Below are 23,957 nucleotides of genomic sequence, written 5' to 3' on the forward strand. Positions count from 1 at the left end.
TGTGAATCAGAGTTAAGGGAAAAAATTAGATATTCCACACAGAAGATTAATGCAGCTCCTCACTTAATACCTTCGTATGGAAATGCTAATATAAAACTTCTAATAAAGCCAAAGAGATTGGTGAATCTTAAAGAAGAAACAGTTTGTATTATAAACTCATTAGTAAAGATCTCCAACTCAATTTCCATAATTAAGCTACAATTTGATAGCAGATATTTTTCATAGATAGGAGAAACACTTTTTGCGCAGTTTACTGAGTCATAATTTATTGTTAAAAATTATCTTAACAGACATAGATGTGGTACTTGTTGAAGACAATGTTTAAGTGCTCGCATTTTTCAAGGTCATTTTGACAACCTTCTTAGGAACTAACAAGATCATAGGACAAGCACTGAAAAATGCCTTTAGCTATATTTTTTAAGTGGCCTTTCTAACGTTTATAATGTTTTCCTGTATGCTGAATTATCTCCCATAGACACTGTCAATCAAGAGTAAAGAAAAAATATTGAAATATGATATATTTGTAGAATAATTCATCATGCACACAACATGTACACATCTAGTGTTCTGTGATATTTAAATATACAATATAATAATATCAGCAATCCAAGGAAAGCAGCACCCTAAAAAAGATGTAGTGGTGCACGCAGAGCCGAACCTCGGTCAGTGGTCCAAATGTAGCTATAAATTAGTAAAAGTCTGCAGCACACAAATCCGATTAGGTGAAAAAAATTGGAAATTTATTCCATAATCAGGTGAAAGTTACAGCGACGTTTCAACCAGCTCTCCTGGTCTTTCTCAAGCTTAACACAAGTGAACAAAAGGCCCCATTTTATGGACCATACAATTACATATCCAATTAGTGAAAAAACTGTACAAAATATAGCATAATATAACAATTCAGCCAAATACATATCACAAACAAGTGCATAATAAATGTCCCATACATCTATTTAAAATTTGATATATGTAAATAGACGTGTACCCCAAAATCATATGTAAACCCCTAATAAGGTTATGATCACCTACTCAGAACAAATGTGCAATACATTAAAAACAAATATTTGCAGCAACAGGCATAGGGAACAACTCACCGCCATAATGGAGAATGTGAGCGTGGGTCAAATGCAATTGCGCATGTGTACCCAAGTCCTGTAACGGAAGTCAGAGGCTGTATAGGACCTGTAATCAAAATAAAAATAATAATAAAAAAAATAAAAAAATGAAGGAATCAAAATAAAAATAATAATAAAAAAAATGAAAAAATGAAGTGGAATGGTCTATTAATTGTATGAGTATCCCTAATTGGGATCTTTATAAATACTGTATGAATACTCATTTTTTATTATTATTTTTATTTTGATTCCTTTCTATATTGTTTTTCTTTATCTCTTTTTACTTTGCTTATTTTGTTTCATTTCTATTTCATCTATATTCATATGCTCACTTACCATCTTCATCACATGACATATCACCATGGTGACCGGGACGGTAGACGACCTGGGAATGTGGAATCGAGGCTTGGAGCGCTGCGCGCGTGCGCAGTGGAGCCCACATATATCGGGTAGTGAGAGCGAGGCTTGGAACGCTACGAGAATGCGTAGAGAAGCCGATACGCCCGATCCACACACGCTCACCATGACTACAGGTCCTATACACCCTCTGATTTCTGTTACAGCACATGCGCAATTGCATTTGACCCACGCTTACATTCTCCATTATGACGGTGAGTGATTCCCTATGCCTGTTGCTGCAAATATTTGTTTTTAATGATTTTTAAATATATTGCGCATCTGTTCTGAGTAGGTGATCAGAACCTTATTAGGGGTTTACATATGATTTTGGGGTACACGTCTATTTACATATATCAAATTTTAGATAGATGTATGGGACATTTTATTATGCACTTGTTTGTGATATGTATTTGGCTGAATTGTTATATTAAACGTATATTTTGTACAGTTTTTTCACTAATTGGATATGTAATTGTATGGTCCAGAAAATGGGGCCTTTTGTTCACTTGTGTTAAGCTTCAGAAAGACCAGGAGAGCTGGTTGAAACGTCGCTGTAACTGTCACCTGATTATGGAATAAATTTAATTTTTTTTTCACCTAATCGGATTAGTGTGCTGCGGACTTCTACTAATATATATATATATATATATATATATATATATATATATACACACACATTTATATTTACTTCACTGAATCACATTGGGATGTATGCAAGACAGGGTGTTTTCTGAAAACAAGAAATTTTACAACAGAAACTGAATTTTTTATCTTTTTTCTAGATGACAAACATTGTTGAGTAGCGTGTGCCCCCAGCAGATCGCAACTACGGAACAGAGGTAAATGAATCGCATTATTATACTGGTATCACAGAGCCCCCCCACTTGTATCCTCCCGTCACAGGCTTTGTTTTTAATGAAGGATCTTTATAAGTGTATATATTGCTATCTGACAGTTGTCATTTTTACGTGTTACCGTTCCCGACCAATGAAATGTAGGAGGTTGGCTTATACCTAATCACTATATTCACTGCACTTGTGTTTCCACCAATCATGTCATTTTGTTACCTACTTAAAATGGATTTTTTGTACAAGTTTGTCATGCTTGAAAAAGGCTTGTTAGCCAAAACATCGCATTGTTTCTCTTGATGCAATAAAGACCCTGTAGCTTGCGCTTTACCTGGACCTTGTGTTGGGTGCTGTTTCCTTGTGGAGGAAGATTTATGTGGAACCAGTGTGGCACACTGGGGGTTACGCTGCACCACACCTGAGCAGTCCTGTGCTGGAGTTTCCATAGTGACTACTATATATATATATATATATATATATATATATATATATATACAGGGTGGGCCATTTATATGGATACACCTTAATAAAATGGGAATGGTTGGTGACATTAACTTCCTGTTTGTGGCACATTAGCATATGTGAGGAGGGAAACCTTTCAAGATGGGTGGTGACCATGGCGGCCATTTTGAAGTCGGCCATTTTGAATCCAACTTTTGTTTTTTCAATTGGAAGAGGATCATGTGACATATCAAACTTATTGGGAATTTCACAAGAAAAACAATGATGTGCTTGGTTTTAACGCAACTTTATTCTTTCACTTATAAAATGTGTTCAATGTGCTGCCCATTGTGTTGGATTGTCAATGCAACCCTCTTCTCCCACTCTTCACACACTGATAGCAACACTGCAGGAGAAATGCTAGCACAGGCTTTAAATTTAAATTTAACTATTAGTTTCAAATCATTTTTAAAAATGTCTCAATGTGTCTAGATATTTCCATGATTCTAAATTGGTACATATCACTTAGGAAAACTATTGAAATTAAAAGTTTTTATTGAACAAGCCACTGAAGGTCTCCTAGACACAGAGCCGAGAGAGTAGCGCACTGCCACATACCTGGGACATGTCAAAGTTTTTTGTTTTTTTTTACAGGTACACTTTAAGGTGCCCAAACACCTTAGACTAGGGTTTATCCGACTGTCTAAGGTGTATGTTGGCCTCCTGATTCTCTTTCAACAAATGTCTGTGGAGAGAAGGATCAAGCGTGTAGAGTTTTACCTCCCAACCCTATTGTTCTGGGACACAAGTTAGGTGTAGAGCTGTCTGGCTGTGACTTACCCCTATAGAGGAAACATTAATGTCCAGTCATGCCACTGTGCTACCTCTGCTGCACAAAAGTTTGGAGAACTTCTAAATTTCTAGATGTGTTTCAATTAAAAGTATGCTTTACTATTGTAAAATGGAAACATTTAGGGGTGTTGATAGCTCAGCCACAAAGATGTAAACCATACCAACTTATTGAGCAGGGCCACCAAATGTCCAAGTGCAGGGCATGAACAAATCATCTATGGTTTGGCTACATTACATACAACAAAGCTCCTAACTGCCTTTGAAAGTAGCACCAGCACAAGAACACAAGCCTAATAAAGTATCGTCAGATATGTGGTGGGAGGAGGTTAAACTGGCAAAATCATCATGCATTTGCTATCTTCATGACAGGAGTTTTGGACAGCGACTATGCCCCAGGGAAAAAAAAACATAAAACATGGTTTGTTGTCTAGAAAGTCAAGAGAACAAAATACAGTTGTAGTTAAGACCTTTTTGACTAACTTCAGTGCCTTACATCATAAATGTTCTTTTGGCTAAATAGGCACATTTTTCCATAGATACACTCCAAAATACTTGAAGTGGAAAGAAAGCCTCCCCAGAAAGCAACCCTTTTACCCCAAGTGTGTTAAATCTGTATGAACCAGCCCTACACTTACAAGTGACATAGAATGTAATATCTATTTTTTCATTGCTAAACAAAAAATATAATAAGTTTGTTCAAAAACAGAAGAGGCTATTACAGCCTTAAAGGAGTACTCCAGGATAAGAAAACGTATCCCCTATCCTTAGGATAGGGGATAAGTTTCCGATCGCGGGGGGTCCGACCGCTGGGATCCCCCGCGATCTCCTGTATGGGGCCCTCGGCTCTTTGTCGAAATGGCAGAATGGCAGAGGTGGAGGCTGCCCAATGCAGCGCTCTGGCTCTCCCATAGAGATGTATTGAGGGGGCGTGTCGGCTGCCGCGTCATGCGGGGGTCAGGCACGCCCTCTTGCCGCTGACTACTGGGGCCCCGTACGGAAGATTGCGGGGGGTCCCAGTGGTCGGACCCCCTACGATCTGAAACTTATCCCCTATCCTTAGGATAGGGGATACGTTTTCTTATCCCAGAGTACTCCTTTAAAGAATGTCCAAAAAGCTCCTATAGATGTGCAGGTAAGATGTATAAATAATTTTGTCTATACAGTGTTTATTGTATAGAAAAAAAAATCATATTCATAGATACAAATCTTATAAACACAATGTTGCTGGGAATTACAATATCAAGTTACTTATATGACATCTCAAATATTTAGCCAATTTTTGTTTTTTTCTGCAAAAATGTCATATAATGATTTTATGGATAAGTATTTGTGGCAAAAGTTGTGGTTCTGTTTATTTGATGACCCTGTTTATTTACATATATTGAAATAGTAAACTCTATAACAAAGTGGCATGTGGGGCTACATTTAGTTATGTTTACTTTTCTGTTAAAGACAAAGAGGAAAAACAGTATAAAGAACATTTCCAGACAACTTGCTACATTTACAAGCAAGTGACATGGCATCCAGGCCATTACTTATCAACTCATCATTAAAGTTTAATGAATTAATCATTAATTATTGAGGAATTAATGTTGAGATCCAGCTGTGTTGTCCCAGTTCACTTCACAAGCCTGGACAGAGATACTTTAAGGCCCACGCTGTTTAGTGTTTAGTTTCTCTTTTGTTACTACCTCTCACCTTTTCATTTCATGAAGCAGAAACATGAGTGTTTATTTGTTCTTCTTCATCTCTCTTTGAATTTGTGTTGCTAGAGAACTAAAAATACAATTTAACATTGTTGTAAAGTATATATATATGTATATATATATATCAGGCAGAGTTAAACTGCCAAAACCTTGACTGATCCTGCCCACTCTCTGCACAACAATGCTTCTGGTCACCCATTATGTGAAAACTGCAGGAGAGTCACAATTTCATGAATGGAGCAATTTTACAGTCCCATGCACAACTGGTGGATGGGAGCCATTCTGTGCCATTAAAAAGCACAGGGACTACAGTCTCTTCTTTCCCAGGATTGAGGGGGAGGTCCCAAAGTTCAGACACCTACCCATCAAAATGTTAAGGCATTGTTTAGCAATATACCATTAGAACATAAGAATGTTGCAAGAACCACTTCCAGACTGGACCAGTTCCCCCTTTTCTTACCAGACATGTTTATTTTTATTTACAATGGCTAGACTGTGGGGGAGCTGGCACTGTAAGTGGAGCTGTGATGCATGGGCAGTGACCTTGGCGAGTGGAGAAGGTGTGCTAGAGGCAAGCTTAGACATGCAGGAAGAGTGGCAAGAGGAGAAAGAAGAGAGAGACTATGAGTGTAACAAAAACTTTTATCTTTCTACTTGCTTGCATTTGCCTGCTCTAAGGGTCCTATTACACCGGGTGACTATCTGAAAAGCAGGGAAATGATCAGTGATTCGGGTTTGCTCATTTGTTGACTGCTTAAGTCGTTTTAACCCACTAAAAAACCATCACCAGACACACATCTCCTCATGTAATAGAGATGCAGCTATCAACTGATTGCTGCAGGGGGTGAATCAGGCTTTCTTATATGGCCCTTAGTCTGCAAATTGATCTTGCTAATGTATAGAAAAGACTTAGGCTACATTCACACTATCGTTGCGCCCCGTCAACCACAGCCGTCAAACATGGTTATCATCTACACCACCTGACTTGTGGGCTCACAGGGACTTGTAGTGGATTTGGACTCAATTATGCAGTCCCACACTGACTTTAGACTTGACAGACCTGACTATGACTGAATAGACTTCTCCCCTGTATTTGCTTACCAGGCTTTGACTTTCACCTGACGGGGGTTCACTGTTGGTGGAAGCGTGGCTGCGTTGTTGGGCCTTGGTCTCCCTTAACCCCTTAAGGACTCAGCCCATTTTGGCCTTAAGGACTCAGACAATTTAATTTTTACGTTTTCATTTTTTTCCTCCTCGCCTTCTAAAAATCATAGCTCTTTTATATTTTCATCCACAGACTATTATGAGGGCTTTTTTTTTGCGCGACCAGTTGTCCTTTGTAATGACATAACTCATTATATCATAAAATGTATGGCGCAACCAAAAAACACTATTTTTGTGGGGAAATTAAAACGAAAAACGCAATTTTGCTAATTTTGAAAGGTTTCATTTTCACGCCGAACAATTTATGGTAAAAATGACATGTGTTCTTTATTCTAAGGGTCAATTCGATTAAAATAATACCCATTATTATATACTTTTATATTATTGTTGCGCTTAAAAAAAATCACAAACTTTTTAACCAAATTAGTACGTTTATAATCCCTTTATTTTGATGACCTCTAACTTTTTTATTTTTCCGTATAAGCGGCGGTATGGGGGCTCATTTTTTGCGCCATGATCTGTACTTTTTTTTGATACCACATTTGCATATAAAAAACTTTTAATAAATTTTTTATAATTTTTTTTTTAATAAAATGTATTAAAAAAGTAGGAATTTTGGACTTTTTTTTTTTTTTTTTTTCGTTCACGCCGTTCACCCTACGGGATCATTAACATTTTATTTTAATAGTACGGACATTTACACACGCGGCGATACCAAATATGTCTATAAAAAATGTTTTTTACGCTTTTTGGGGGTAAAATAGGAAAAAACGGACGTTTTACTTTTTTATTGGGGGAGGGGATTTTTCACTTTTTTTTTACTTTTACATTTTTTTACATTTTTTTTTACACTTGAATAGTCCCCATAGGGGACTATTCATAGCAATACCATGATTGCTAATACTGATCTGTTCTATGTATAGGACATAGAACAGATCAGTATTATCGGTCATCTCCTGCTCTGGTCTGCTCGATCACAGACCAGAGCAGGAGACGCCGGGAGCCGCACGGAGGAAGGAGAGGGGACCTCCGTGCGGCGTTATGAATGATCGGATCCCCGCAGCAGCGCTGCGGGCGATCCGATCGTTCATTTAAATCGCGCACTGCCGCAGATGCCGGGATCTGTATTGATCCCGGCACCTGAGGGGTTAATGGCGGATGCCCGCGAGATCGCGGGCGTCGGCCATTGCCGGCGGGTCCCTGGCTGCGATCAGCAGCCGGGATCAGCCGCGCATGACACGGGCATCGCTCCGATGCCCGCGGTTATGCTTAGGACGTAAATGTACGTCCTGGTGCGTTAAGTACCACCTCACCAGGACGTACATTTACGTCCTGCGTCCTTAAGGGGTTAAGACACTAGACACTCTCAGGTCTTGACTTGGCTGTACCTCAGACTCATCTGACTAGTCTAGCTCCTCCTTGCTATTTAGGGGAGCAATTTTGAGGAGTCCCATAGGTCACCTACAAGTTACCTGGTCACTGGCATCTTCCTTGGTTACACAGGCTTAGCAACAATAATTAAAGGTACATTAACATGAATATAATACATTAACTCTTTATACAATAAAAGGGATGACGATAGTTCTGAGGAGTGTGTTGAGGCCAGGGGACTGGGACTGAGTCCACCTGATAGGACCAATAGTGTACAGAAGGGCCTCTTCTGTACTGGGCCACCACACTTTTGTGGTGTGTAAATATTAAAAACCACCATGTTAATTGAATAGAAAATCAACAAGGTAAAGGTGGAGAGCATATTTAAAAGAAGAAAAACTAACAAGAGGACATAGTTTTAAATTAGGGGGGAAAAGTTTAAAAGTAATATCAGGAAGTATTACTTTACTGAGAGAGTAGTAAATGCATGGAATAGCCTTCCTGCAGAAATGGTAGCGGCAAATACAGTGAAGGAGTTTAAGTATGCATGGGATAAGCATAAGGCTATCCTTCATATATGATAGGGCCCGGGACTATTCATAGTATTCAGATTATTGGGCAGACTAGATGGGACACATGGGCCCAGATTTATCAAACTGTGTGAGAGAGAAAGTGGAGAGATTGTCCAACAGCGACCAATCACAGCTCAGCTTTCACTTTACTTCAGCTTGTTACCTGAGCTGTGATTGGTTGTTAGGGGAAAATCCCTCCACTTTCTCTCTCACACAGTTTGATAAATCTGGGCCATGGTTCTTATCTGCCAACACATTCTATGTTTCTATGTTAGAAAACCTTCTTGAGTTTGAGCAAACTGCAGTGAACGGCGTTTTCTTTGCTGCCCCATTTCCTCTTGCCTTTACCTATTACTCTGCCTGTCACCCCTAATAATGGCATTAATAATGACACTTAATAGTCTATACTTCTCTAAAAATAATATAATCATCTGGTGAAGTGTAATATTTCTAAGGAAAACAACTATGTTTGGAAATATTATAGTAAACTTGGAGGACGAATGTGTAAGAGAAAGAACTTTTAATGTTATCTGCTAAAAAAAAAAAATAGATCCAAAGGCAATTCCCATAAGAAATGGAGTTATTAGACAATGAAATTTGATTATCTATCTATCATCTGTCCTATTTAATCTGTCTGTCTATCTATCCTCTTTTATCTATCTATCTATCTCATATCTATTTACGTGTGTTTCTAATTATTGTACAGATAAAGTTGATAATGCTTAGTAAAATCCAGCAGGCTGTTGCTGAAATAATATATACTTGAGACATGGTCTGAACAAAGTCTCAAGGTGTTGATATAATATACTAAACAATGCTTCTGAAATGGCCTAAAACATCTGTGGATATGAGTGACATGCAGGTGCACTCAGAGATATGCATGTTATAGATATCACAAAGGTTCCCATGGGACCGGTCAATAAAGGAGCTTAAACAGGCATCATTTACTGTGGGCTGTACAATGTATAACAGGAGTCTCTCATGTATTTTTATCTTACGATTGTAAAGGTAGAGGTTGCTGCTTGATAATATTTAGTAAGTAAGGGTGCGTTCACACGAGTGGACCCACAGCGTATTTTACGCGGCCGATCCGCAGCTGAAGGACCGCTGCTTGGTGTCTTTACATGTGCCTGCTTGGAGTGGCAATATGCAGCGATGTGTGAGTCGGTGAAATGGAAAAAAAAATCATTGTGCTACAAAATGGAAGAAAAAATGCCATTTTACAACTTTTGGGGGCTTCCGTTTCTACGTAGTCCTTTTTTTTGGTAAAAATGACACCTTATCTTTATTTTGTAGGTATACACAATAAAAATTATAACCTACTTATAAAGGTTTAATTTTGTCGTACTTCTGAAAAAAATCATAACTACATACAGGAAACTGTATACGCTTAAAATTGTCATCTTCTGACCCCTATAGCTTTTTTATTTTTCCACGTAGGGGGCGGTATGAGGGCCCATTTTTTGTGCCGTGATCTGAAGTTTTTATTGGTATTTTTGTTTTGATCGAACTTTTTGATCGTTTTTTATTCATTTTTTAATGGTATAAAAAGTTACCAAAAATACACCATTTTGGACTTTGGATTTTTTTTTGCACATACTTCATTTACCATGCGGTCTAATTAACAATATATTTTTATAGCTTGGAAATTTACGCATGCGTTGATACCACATATGTTTACTTTTATTTTACAGTTGGTTTTTTTTATGGGAAAAGGGGGGTGCTTCAAACTTTTATTAGGGAAGGGGTTAAATCATCTTTATTAACTTTTTTTTTCACTTTTTTTTTGCAATGTTTTAGCCCCCATAGGGGACTATAACATGCAGTACATTGATTCAATACACTGATCAATGCCATTGCATTGCATTGACCAGTGTTATCAGCGGTTGATTGCTCAAGCTTGGATTTCAGGAACGGAGCAATCAATCACTGATCAGATGCTGTGTCCTAGCTGATCGGGACATCATGATTTTACTGTGATGGTCTGCATCAGCCCGATTGAGTTTCCGGGAAGCTTCCACTTTCACTTTAGCCGTGGCAATCAACTTTGATTGCCGCATCTTAAGAGTTAATGCCGGACATCTGCCTGAACTGCAATGTCCAGCATTAGCCACGGATTCTGGCTGCTGATAGCAGCAAGGACCATACAGGTATGATGCAAGCTCAACTCCTGAGCTCGCTTCATAACTCTCCTGTGCCACAGCTCCATTTAGAAACAGCGTTTTGCAGCAAGGGGTGAAAGGGGTATTCTGGTGGAAAACATTTTTATTTATTTTTTTATTCAACTGGTGCCAGAAAGTTAAACAGATTTGTAAATTGCTTCTATGAAAAACATTGTTCCACTTCCAGTACTTATTAGCAGCTGTATGCTAGAAAGCATATTCTTTTCTTTTTTAATTTCTTTTTGTCTTTCCACAGTGCTCTCTGCTGACACCTGATGCCCATATCAGGAACTGCCCAGAGCAGGAGAAAATCCCCATAGCAAACCTATGCTGCTCTGGACAGTTCCTGACATTGACAGAGGTGTCAGCAGAGAGCACTGTGGACAAGACAAAAAAAAATTCAAAAAGAAAATAATTTCCTCTGTAGCATATGGCTGCTAATAAGTACTGAAAGGATTAAGATTTTTAAATAGAAGTAATTTACAAATCTGTACCCCTTTAAGGTGAAAATGGACTTGAGTTTTAAGGGGTTAAGGGATCACTGTATCATAATGTCAGCTGTTATCTTTGGGGAAACTTGGTAGCAATTGTTGTTCGGTTTCCATGGAATCCTAAACTACAGCAATGTTACTTTAACTGGTTATTAACCGGTTATTGAGTGGAAATGAAAATAAGCTATGTTTATCAGCTTAATCTTCTTAACCCCGCATCATATTGGGAATCGATCTCGGCATGTATCTGAAGCTGGGACCCGGGACTAATAGCGCGTGGCAGCAATCGCGGTGCCGCACACTATTAACCCTTTAGACACGGCGTTCAAAGTTGAACGCCGCATCTAAAACGAAAGTGAAAGCTGCCCGGCTGCTCAGTGGGGCTGATCGGGACCTCCGCAGTGAAAATGCTGTGTCCCAATCAGCTGGGACACGAGCGGAGGTCCTCTTACCTGCCTCCGGCGTGTCCCTTCAGCGATTGATTGCTCCAAACCTGAGATGCAGGCTTGAGCAATCGACCGCTGATAACCCTGATCACTGCAAAGCTATGGCTTTGCAGTGAACAGTGCTGGCAATCAGTGTGTGCAGTGTTATAGGTCCCTACTGGAGCTATAACACTTCAAAAAAAAAATCCAAAGACCCAAATAATGTATTTTTGGTTGCTTTTTATATCATGAAAAAATGAATAAAAAGCGATCAAAATATCTGATCAATACAAAAATGGTACCGCTAAAAACGTCAGATCATGGCACAAAAAATGAGCCCTCAAACCGCCCCATACACAGAAAAAAAGTTATAGGGGTCAGAAGATGACAATTTTAAACGTATACATTTCCGTGCATGTAGTTATTATTTTTTCCAGCAGTACGACAAAATCAAACCGATATAAGTAGGGTATAATTTTAATCGTATGGACCTATAGAATAAAGATAAGGTGTCATTTTTTACTGAAAAATGTACTGCATAGAAACAGAAGCCCCCAAAAGTTACAAAATGGCGTTTTTTCTTCAATATCGTCGCAAAATTATTTTTTTTTCTGTTTCGCTGTAGATTTTTGGGTAAAATGACTGATGTCACTGCAAAGTAGAATTGGTGGCACAAAAAATAAGCCATCATATGGATTTTTAGGTGCAAAATTGAAAGGGTTATGATTTTTAAAAGGTGAGGAGGAAAAACCGAAAGCGCAAAAAACGAAAAAAACGAAGTCCTTAAAGGAGATGTCTGGTGCTCACTTTTCTTATTTTATCCGTTCGGGGCAGAAAAATAAAAGAAAACAAATTTTCTCTTGCCTGCCTAGGCTCCCCCGATGCTTCAGTACAGGTGTTCGGTCCCCGGGCTGTATTCTTCTTACTTCCTGTTAACCCGGCACGTCACACGGAGCTTCAGCCTATCATCGGCCGTAGCGAAGTCCCGCCTCGGCCAGTGATAGGCTGAAGCTCCGTGTGACGTGCCGGGCTAACAGGAAGTAAGAAGAATACAGCCCAGGGACCGAACGCCTGTACCGGAGCATTGGGGGAGCCTAGGCAGGCAAGAGAAAGCTTATTTTCTTTTTTTATGCAGCCCGGAACGGATACAATAAGAAAAGTGAGCACCGGACATGTCCTTTAAGGGGTTAAAGGAGATCTCCAGCAAAAATGTACTTATCCCCTTTCCACAGGATAGGGGATAAGCAGCTGATCGTGCTCCAATCATTTCTATGGGAGCACAGAAACTATGAAATTACATCATCGGCGCTTCCATAGAAGAGAATGGAGGGTGTGCTGTCTACCAGTATCCTGTGGATAGGGTATATGTTAATTTTCGCCGGAGTTCTCCTTTAAGGTAGAGCATGATCTTCCAATAAAATGGTGGTCTTATCTACATATATATTCACTAATAAGAACATATAGTTTATATGTATATAATTATTTATTTTACATCTTAATGGATTTTACTGTGATATGTTACAAAATCCACGTCAAAATAATTAAAATGTGCAAAAGCATGCAGTAGATTATACGACTATATTCAATTCCTATTTAGAACTAGTAATACGCAAGCAAGACACAAGGTGTGCCATTGATCACAAGTAACTTAGCATTTTAAACATAGAGATAAACAGAGATAAGCAAACCAAGCCCAGCGAACCCTGCCTCACTAATAACTTTAGGGTAAAATCAGATCACAGAACTTTAGAACTTTGCCAGGCTTGACTGGCATCGGCATTATTATTAGCAGAAGGGATGTGAAACAAATATGGGAAATTCATCAAAACCTGTGTAGAGGAAAAGTGGATCAGTTGCCATTAGCAACCAATCAGATTGTTTCTTTCATTTTTCAGAGGCCTTTGTAAAAATTAAAGCAGCAATCTAATTGGTTGCTATGGGCAATTGCTTCATTTTACCTCTACACTGGGATTATTCCAGTTCTTCTTATTCGTTGTTTGTGTATATTTGGTTTCTTCTTGTTTTTTTTTTTTCTTTTTTTTTTTTATATACAAGTCCACTAACCATTTTTGGTAATGTTTTTAGTAACAATAAATTTCACTTGTAGCATGCAGTATAACAGAAACTTAGCAATAGGAATGGGGGTTTAGAACTTTGCCCACTTAGCAGCATATAAAAAATAAACCTTTACTGGGTCCAGTGTCATGCTCTGATCCCCTTGCCGAGGCATCCAGTAATTAATATGCTGAGTGGCAGTGCGACACTCTGGGGACCGACGTCACTCCAGGCCCAAGTGTTATGGTTTCTGAGAGAGGAAGAGGATCGGAGTGAAACACTGTAGGCACCACAGGAACACTGGAGAACACTATTTTTTTTATATGCTGTTAAGTGGGAAAAGTTGAAAGAAAAAAACAAAACCCTCCCACTGGATAACCCCTTTAAAGGCCCTTCACATCAGGTTGTTTACATATTCATAAACTTATGAGCTTTTCACACAAAACTTGGCAGGTTCAGTCCTAAAAGTCAATCTTTTTGGTGCAGTGTATCAGTATCCAACAAACCAGAGTTGCTGTCTTGCTTCAGAGCAACTCCTTTGTGCTGCTCTCTGACAATACTCACAGAACTGTTAGATCAGGTTTGGGACCGCAACAAACACATCAGAACTGGAATATGGGGATAACTTTATGTATAGAACCTTCAATCACTCCCAAAACCTGGACCCAAACTCCAGTCCTATGTCACTGATGCAAGAAGCCTCAGTAAGGCTGGGTTCACATATGTCCGGTATCCAGCATAGGTGAACTCAGCCTAAATCTTGTCGCAACTGATGCCGCAACTGATGTCAACGTGCATCAGTTGTCATTAATTGTATGGCATCAGGTGTTCATTGTTTCAGGCATCAGACAATGCTGTCCAGTGTCCAACCATCCAGCAACAAAATTGAGTTGCGGGATGATTGTGAACTTTCCCATTCAAATGCATGGGATCAGTTCTAGCACCAGTTTCCCTCAGGTGCACGCCAGAGGGAAACTATGCCGGACAACTGATATATGTGAACCCAATCTAATACATATCTGTCATCCATCATTTTACCAAATGCTTGCTTACAGTGTATTATACTGAAGTACTTTGTTGTTAAGTGTTATATTCAAATTGCAGGAACACAATTGAACTCCCATAAACTCACATGATGCCATCTCTCTGCTTGAGAAATAATTTATCAGCTACTGTTTATACAACAAAATCAACAGTGAAAATGCAAAAAAGCCTATTATAGACTCTGCAGTTTACAAAGTATTAGTGCGAAGTAATCCCTATAATGCAGTACAGGTTCCAGTTTCCAAGGCTTAATATGTGCGCATAGACATATTTACTGTGCTACGTGATATGGACATTAACACCGGCCTAGTGATTACAAAATGCTGTACCTGTTCTTAACACCCTGCAACAGATATCCAACAAGATGATAGTAGGCTGGATGAAGACGACATGTTCTTGTTTCACAACTAATTATAACATTTAAAAGGAAAAACTCCCCGGCCCCAGGTGAACACCATTCCAATTCACTACAACATCGTATCATTATTATGAGATGCTTTCAATTACTTTGCCTTTGCCAGCTTGACCTGTCTGACATTGCACACGTTTAATGTTACTCTCTGCGAGTTTTCTTTTTAAATTGGAGCCTAGTATAATCAAGGGCCTTCTAGATTTACACCAGCAAACAGAAAATTGAAATTCTGTACTACATGATTGATGTGAAGAAGCCATTTCAAGGACTAACTAGAGCTTTACTTGCTAAAATACTATTGTTGAGCAACCTGTATTCATTCGAAGTAAGACAATAGCACTGCAAGCTTATTCTGCCTTGCACTTTATATTATGCTACATTGTCTGCCATTCACACAGAAAAAAGAAAAGGCTGCCAACGACATGTTGTTGAAAGAAGCCACCCGGCATTATAAGTTCAAACAAAATCCGGGGACAGCTCTACTGAGTTGTTAAAAAAAATACAGTACTGTTATGAATCTTGACAGATCTATATAAAGTATTTCAAGATGACTTCATATTCACTTTTTTGTGTTTATTTTCTTTATGCGTTTTGATCATAAGCAAAGGAATCTCAAAGATGCGCGCTCTCTTTGCAGGAGTCCAAAAGTTACGTTGCTGCTTTGACTTTGATTAGCTGTCTTGCTTATATTTGCACTAAGAATTTTTGTTTACCCATAACTATCACTTTCATTATTTAAACATCTGTAGTGGCCATGGAAATATCTTTGAACAGTAGCGTATTATTGACAATCATTTGAGTAATCAAAGTATCCTTTCAACACCATGGGGAAATTTGCTAGCGGCTTAGTGACCAAAAAGATACAGTAATGGTATGTATGTTGAGGACAATCTTTTATACGCATTTTTTTTCCTGAATTCAAATAAACTGTGAATATATAGTGCATCTGCAAATCATTTAATAATAATGTTAATAAAATAAAACTTAAGATAATAATTTAGCTTTTTACTTGTAACAAAGACAAAAACACATCCTGGGGCACTGAAATTGGAACTGGTGGGCTAGGTTTCCACACAGGTTGTTTTTTTTTTTTTTCTGGCATTTTTTACACTTCTTCCTACTGGCTCCATTTCTGACTTTGGCTCAAAAAGTGCAGTGGCAGTCCCCCCATCCCCCCCCCCGCCCCCCAAAAAAAGCACCAGAAAAATACCTGTGGGGGAAAATTAGCCTTATAGGGTTAAAGGGGTACTCCACCCACATACATCTTATCCCCTATCCATTCATAGACATGAATGGAGGGGCGTGGCCGTGGAAACCAAGCTTTCTAAACATACTTTTGTAGACTGCCCAATGCAGCATGGGACAGCCGCGATTAGACATCTTATCCCCTATCCATTGAATAGGGGGTTAGATGTCTGGGGGCGGAGTACCCCTTTAAGTGGATGATAGTTTTAATGGGATACTATGGCTGGCTCTTTAACCCCTTAATCCCAGGACCCCTTATCCTTAAGGACTCAGCCCATTTTGGCCTTAAGGACTCGGACAATTTTATTTTTAAGTTTTCGTTTTTTCCTTGCCTTAAAAAAATCATAACTCTTTTATAGTTTCATGCACAGACTAGTATGAGGGCTTGTTTTTTTTGCGCAACCAGTTGTCCGTTGTAATGCCATCACTCACTTTTCCATAAAATGTATGGCACATCCCAAAAAATACTATTTGTGTGGGAAAATTTAAAAGAAAACCGCAATTTTGCAAATTTTGGAAGGTTTCGTTTTCACGCCGTACAACTTACGGTAAAAATGACTTGTGTTCTTTATTTGTTGGTTCAATATAACTAAAATGATACCCATGATTATATACGGTACTTTTCTATTACTATTGCGATTTAAAAAAATTGCAAACTTTTTAACCAAATTAGTACGTTTAAAATCCCTCTTTTTGAAGACCTATAACTTTTTCATTTTTCGTATAAGCAGCAGTTTGAGGGCTCATTTTTCTCGCTGTGATCTCTACTTTTTACTAATAGCATATTTACATACATAAAACTTTTAATACATTTTTTATCAATATTTTTTGGAATAAAAGGTTATAAAAAAGCAGCGATTTTGGACTTTTTTTTTACGTTTTCGCCGTTCACCGTACGGCATCATTAACATAATATTTTAATAGTTTGGATATTTACACATGCGGCGTTACCAAATATGTTTATAAAAAAATTTTTTACACTTTTTGGGGGTGAAATGGAGAAAATGGGACAATTTATATTTTTATTGGGGGAGGGGATTTTTCTATTTTTTGGACTTTTTAAACTTTTATTTTTACACTTTAATAGTCCCCATAGTGGACTATTTATAGCAATCATTTGATTGCTAATACTGCTCAGTGCTATGCATAAAGCATAGCACTGATCAGTGTTATTGGTCATCTTCTGCTCTGGTCTGCTCAATCTCAGCCCAGAGCAGAAGACCCATGGAAGGCAGCAGAAGCAGGTGAGGGGACCTCTGTCTGCTATTCTGGATGATCGGATCTCCGCGGCAGCCCTGCAGGCGATCCGATCATCCATTTTGGTGACTGCACTGCCGCAGATCCCGTGATCTGTATTGATTGTGGCATCTGAGGGGTTAATGGCAGACATCCGCACAATCGCGGATGTCAGCCATTACCGGCGGGTCCCTGGTTGCTATCAGCAGGGCGGGACCTGCCGCGCATGACCCAAGCATCGCTCCTATGCTGACGGTTATGTATAGGACGTAAATGTACGTCATGGTGCGTTAAGTACCACCTCACCAGGATGTACATTTACGTCCTGCATCGTTAGGGTGCGTTCACATTGAGGAATTCAAGAGGAATCCACGAGGAATAATTTTGGTCTGGAAATTGTTGCCTTCTGTCATTTTATCCATCAAGCCGAATTCAAGTGGATTTTGAGCAGAATTCAAGCAGAATTTTTATGCAGATATGAAGAGGAATGAAGGAGGAGGCAATTTAATCTACTTTTCTGAATTCTGCTTGAATTCCACTCGAATTCTGCTCGAATTCTGCTTGAAAACTATGTCGGGCAGAAATCTTTTTTACCATTGATCCATTGGATTCTGCTCGCGGATTCTGCTTGAAGAATGAACATGTTCTTTCTTCAATCAGAAAGGAATTCAGCGTCGGAATTCTGCTAGCAGAATTTCTGCAGAAATAACATTAAAGTCAATGGGCAGAGGAGATGAGCATTAATTTGGAGAGGATAATTCAAGAGGAATTACTTGAGTAAATTCCTCTTGAATTATTAAGTGTGAACGCACCCTAAAGGGGTTAAAGACATTTGGGGAGATTTATCAAAACCTGTGCAGAGGAAAACTTGCCCAGTTGCCCATAGCAACCAATCAGCTGGCTTCTTTCATTTTCATGAAGGCCTGTGAAAAATGAAAGAAGTGATCTGATTTGTTGCTATGGGCAACTGGACAACTTTTCCTCTGCACAGGTTTTAATAAATCTCCCCAATTGAATGTAAATTTACATCATGGTGCCCTGGTACTTAACACACTAAGGCTACTTTCACACTGCCGTTGCTACCTGTCGAGAACGGCTGCCAAAGTACCTTTTTTTCTGACTTTAACAGCCGTTCTCTTAACAGGGAGCAATGGCAAACAATGGGTCCTGGCAGCTTTCATTTACTATTATGGGGGACGTAGGGCACCGTTATGAATAGCGGGAGAAAAAGACGGCACATGCTGTAATTTTTCTCCCGCTATTTTGCAGCGGTCGTCACACTGCCGGGCACCAACAGCAGTGTAAAAGGGGCCTAGGACATATATTTACGCCCCTAGCGGCATCCTGAATATAATTTGAACGAAGAAGCTACGCTTGCTTCATAGCCTGTAAATGACAGCTGCTATCAGCAGAGTTGCACTTACAGTCATTTACTAAGAATGACTATTCTGCTGTTCTCTGTCATTAAACACATATAACACCAATAAGTAATGCCATGCGTGTGAAAGTCCCTTATGGTGTAAGTAAAATTTAAAAAAAATTTAAACACATTAGCTTCTCTTCTAATAAAAATTAAAATACCCCCTTTTCTTAATTTTAAAATAGAAGAAAATCCCCACTTATATAATATTGCCGCGTACAGAAATTTCTGAACTGTTAAAACATAATGGCCCTCATTTGCTAATGTGAAACCGACAGTTTTTGTTGGGTTGTGCGACCAAATTTGTGTCGCATAGCCCATGCAACACAAATTTGGTCGCACAACCCGACAAAAGATATCATCACTCCGAGTGTTTTTTAAACCCGTCAAAATGGGCGTGGTTATCACAAAAGGGGCGTGTTCCCAACAAAAAAGAAAAAACACTCGAAGTATGATGAAAAACTCACAGGGAAACCTGTGAATTTTACTGAAATTACTGAAAACCGAGTGAATCCTACCCCCATCATGGAACAGGGTCCCCACTTCGCTACAATACACAATCCTCAGCCATCACCGGAGCTGCCCCATCGCCTCCCCCATCCCCGGCGTTATAATTACCTGTTGCCGGGGTCCGGGGTCCACGATGCTCCTGGCTTTGGTGCTCTTGCTGTACGCTGTCACTGTGCGCACTGATGGTGACGTCACAACGTGCGTTTTGCAACATCTGGAGACCACTGCACTCTGGAGACCACAGAGGCATGTGTATATAGATGCGCTGTGCGGGACATATATACATGCGCTGTGCGGGGCATATAAAATGCGCTGTGCAGGGCATATATAACGCGCTGTGCAGGGCATATGATTGCACTGTGCGGGGCATATATACATGCGCTGTGCGGGGCATATATAATTGCGCTGTGTGGGGCATATATAACTTGCGCTGTGCGGGGCATATATAACTTGTACTGTGCAGGGCATATATAACTTGCACTGTGCGGGGCATATATAACTTGCGCTGTGCGGGGCATATATAACTTGCGCTGTGCGGAGCATATATAACTTGCGCTGTGCGGGGCATATATAGATGCACTGTGCGGGGCATATATACATGCGCTGTGCGGGGGAAATATATACAATTTACCGTGCAACACAATTTCCAACCCGTTGGACACAATTTTTTTCCCATGCGACACATTAGTAAATCAGAGAGATGTTTCACCTTTTTTTTTTTTTTACTCCGAGAACATGCGACACTTTCAGGAAACCCGTGGGACACATTTCCAAACCCGTGTGCCAAAAAAAAAATTGTTGGGCGACAGATTAGTAAATATGGAGATTTTCACTCAGAGAATTCAGGGAAAACACTCAGAGATTAAACCGACACTCTTAGTAAATGAGGGCCAATGTATGTGATCCCATATGTCAAATGCTGTAAAAGTAAAAATAAAAATCCTAAATTGCTCATTTTGGATCATATGAATCCCCCCGATTCATATGATCCAAAATGAGCAATTTAGGATTGCCCAAAAAAAAAAAAAGAGAGAATAAAAAGTTGTCAAAAAGTCATATTAGCACAAAAGGAGTACTGAAAAAAAACTACAGAACACAATGCAAAAAAAATACGTTCTCATACAGCACCATATACGGAAAATAAAAAAGTTATAAGGGTCATAATACATCAATCAAAATATACTTAATGGGGGAGATTTATGAAAACCTGTTGAGAGGAAAAGTTGCCAGTTGCCCATAGCAACCAATCAGCTTGTTTCTTTCATTTTTAACAAGGCCTCTGCAAAATGAAAGAAGTGATCTGATTGGTTGCTATGGGCAACTGGGCAACTTTTCCTTTGCACTGTTGTTGATAAATCTCGCCCTATATGTCTAAAAATTTTGACCTTTTTTCAAAGCAGAACAATTATATAAAAAAATGCTATGTCAACATGGTATTGTTTTAATCTTATTGATCCACAGAATATAGATAATATCATTTTTACTGTAAAGTGCATTCTAAAGTAAAAGAGGAACCTCCCAGAAGTTGCAAAATTGGAGATTTATTTTCAAGTTTTCCCCACAAATAATATTTTTTTTCGATGGGTCGTACATTTTACGGTAATTTAAAATGTGTCACCACAAAGTACAATTGATCACACAAAAAGTAAGCCCTATGGGTCTGTGAATGGAATAATAGAAGAGTTTTATCACTGAAAAGGCGAGGAGGAAAAAATGAAAACGCAAAAATAGGAAATTGTCTGTGTCCTAAGGGCAAAATGGGCAGTGCCCTTAAAGGGGTTCTCCACTGAAAACATCTTATCCCCTATCCAAATGATAGGGGATAAGATGTTAGATCACAGGGGTCCCGCTGCTGTGGGACCCCTGTCCTAACTGCCGATGCAAGCCACCACGCCCTCTCCATTTTTGTCTATGGGAGGAGGCATGACGGCTCTGACATAAATGGAGGAGGTGTGGCGTGATGCCACGAATACGGAAGCTGCAAGCTTCTATGTTCCGGACACCGCTGCTGCCATCCTGGAGATTGCGGGTATCCCCAGCGGTGGACCCCACAATCTAACATCTTATTTTCAGCGGAGTACCCCTTTCAGGGGTCAAATTGGTTGTCTGTGCAAACGATATGTAAAATACAGTATGGATTTCTGCAGCCATGTAAATGAAGGATTTGTCAGTTGCGCGGCTGCAAAAAAGCTTCCACATTTTTTAAATGTTGTGTGCACAGACAACCACTTTTACATGTTGATGACCACACACCAACATTTTTCTTATGTCTTGGCTGTTTTTTTTAATTATTATAATTATTTTCCTGCAATGCCAAGCAAAAAGGCAAATATGCCACAGGTACACCTCCAATTACATCACATGATGTCAGCTTGGTCAGCTTGGTCTATATAAATTCCCGGCTCATTGGAATTTTGATATAGTGAATTATAAATAAAAATATATTTAAATGTTTTAGTATATAAAAATAATTTGGTCATCTAGATGTCTCTTAATATAGCAAAATATAATAATAATACTATACTTTGTAAAAGTGTGTCTAAAAATAACTTGTGTTATGTACAAATTGAAAACTTGTTAAAACTATAGTTTGTTGACTTGGAATCTGTGGAGGGGAAAAATATGAGTATTAATTACCTAATCCTTAGAATAAACTTGTAGCTACAACTGTAATCCTTATACAATAAAATACACTTTATTGTATGCTAAACTGTTAGAATTCAACCCTTCCTTAGAAAGTGAGACATGGCTTATACCATTTCCTTAATTGAACAAATGATTTTCCTTGTGTGTTGTTTACTCTTTAAAATACTTTGTAGCACTTCATATTAAATGTATTACCCCTTTTCCTGCTATAGCGTTAATTGGCAGGAAGGAATGTAAATCTATGATACATTATCATATAAATTAATAATACATTATTACATTAATATTACATTCTTAAGCCAGACTTCATCAAAACATATAATTCCAGCTGTGTGCAACTTGAAATGTGTTTTTCTTAAGGCAGATTAAGAGTCTTAATCCTTTCTGTTAATAACTTGGTTAGCCATTTATATCAATAAAGTGTGTCTTAAATAATTATAATAAGTATCTGGGATCAATTTAAAATGACATTATATACACTGTGTAAGTCAATAGACTACAACAGTGAACAGTTCAGAGTGCGCTTGAGAGATATTCCCAGCATCGATTGTAGTATGTTATTGGAATTCAACAGAAAGTTATTATAGAATCTGGAGTAATATTGTCATTCCAGTTATAAAGGCAGAAACTATTAGTAAATATAGGGCAACCTCTATCTTCAATGTTTGATACAAGCCTGACATTCAGTTTCTTTGCTTAAAGGGGAACTCCGGTGGAAACAAGTGGAAAACAAATCTTTTCAAATCAACTGGTGCCAGAAAGTAAAAAAAAAAATGTAAATGACTTCTATTTAAAAATCTGAACCCTTTCAGTACTTATCAGCTGCTGTATACTACAGATATACAACAGTTACCAAAGGTCCCATTAGACCATTATTGTGCATATATAACCTCATTGCATCTATAGCCGGTCTAGACCATTCTATAAACCTCCTGTACCGTGGAGGGCTCCATGGGCAACCATTTTTTACCAAAGAAAAAATAGAGCTACAAACTCCAAATGTTATAAAATTACAAATCTTTATTAAACATTATTCAATTAAAAATGTATGAGGTACATCAGGCAAAAGTACACCAATGTATAAACCAGCAGGAAACAACACTGAATTATGGGTGGTACATATCAAACAAATCACCTAAGTTGTATACAGCATGTGTCCTTCAGAATGATACCTGTAATTGCACACTCCCTATGGACCTATTATGTTGGGGATAATGTAGTCAAATGCAGTGACCTGTCTCACTATATTCCCTCCTATACCCAAAGGTAATAACCTATCTACATTATGTAGCAACCAGATCACATGTTGTGGAGTTTTATGTACACTGCTCTCTCTTGTTTTCTATCTCCTTATATACACCCTACCTCGCTTCACTTCCAGAACGCCAATCCGGCTACCGGTCCTTTGGCGTCTGCGCTCATCGCATCAAGGGGAATAGATTGAATTGTGCTTCCGGAAAGCATGTGGAACGCAAATTCCACTTCCGTTTTTTTCATGCATGCGTGTGGGGAAGGTCGGGAGTCCCGCCGTCCTCACTCAGCCTCATGGAGTCAGTGCGCATGTCCTGCCCTCACCCTCCTTTGGACAATTGCACTGAATCCACTGACATCATGAGAAACAGCTCCCTCTTCATCCACCATATACATGCAATTGGATATGTGAAGTGACTATGTAATACTGTGTATTTCTATCGGTTAAATAGACATTAGATCTATACAATCTTTTTACCATAATTATATGTATCTGTTGTCTCTCTCCATTGTTATTTTTTGACATATGCAAGTGTATATATTCGAGTGTTACCTTCTATGAACTATATAATAATTAAAACCGTGAACATTT

At 38.8% G+C, this 23,957-nt stretch overlaps 1 long non-coding RNA gene across 1 annotated transcript in view; it reads left to right on the top strand.

Annotated features, from left to right (window-relative positions):
- The first annotated feature begins 2,305 nt into the window (after positions 1-2,305).
- LOC130272612 (uncharacterized) overlaps positions 2,306-23,957 on the top strand; it is a 39,619-nt gene continuing 17,967 nt past the window's right edge. The window contains exon 1 of the long non-coding RNA XR_008843646.1: positions 2,306-2,353. This is a non-coding gene — a long non-coding RNA (uncharacterized LOC130272612). The remainder of the gene's footprint in view (positions 2,354-23,957) is intronic.

Source organism: Hyla sarda, chromosome 5 (genome assembly GCF_029499605.1).
Source record: "Hyla sarda isolate aHylSar1 chromosome 5, aHylSar1.hap1, whole genome shotgun sequence".
NCBI classification, from domain to species: domain Eukaryota; kingdom Metazoa; phylum Chordata; class Amphibia; order Anura; family Hylidae; genus Hyla; species Hyla sarda.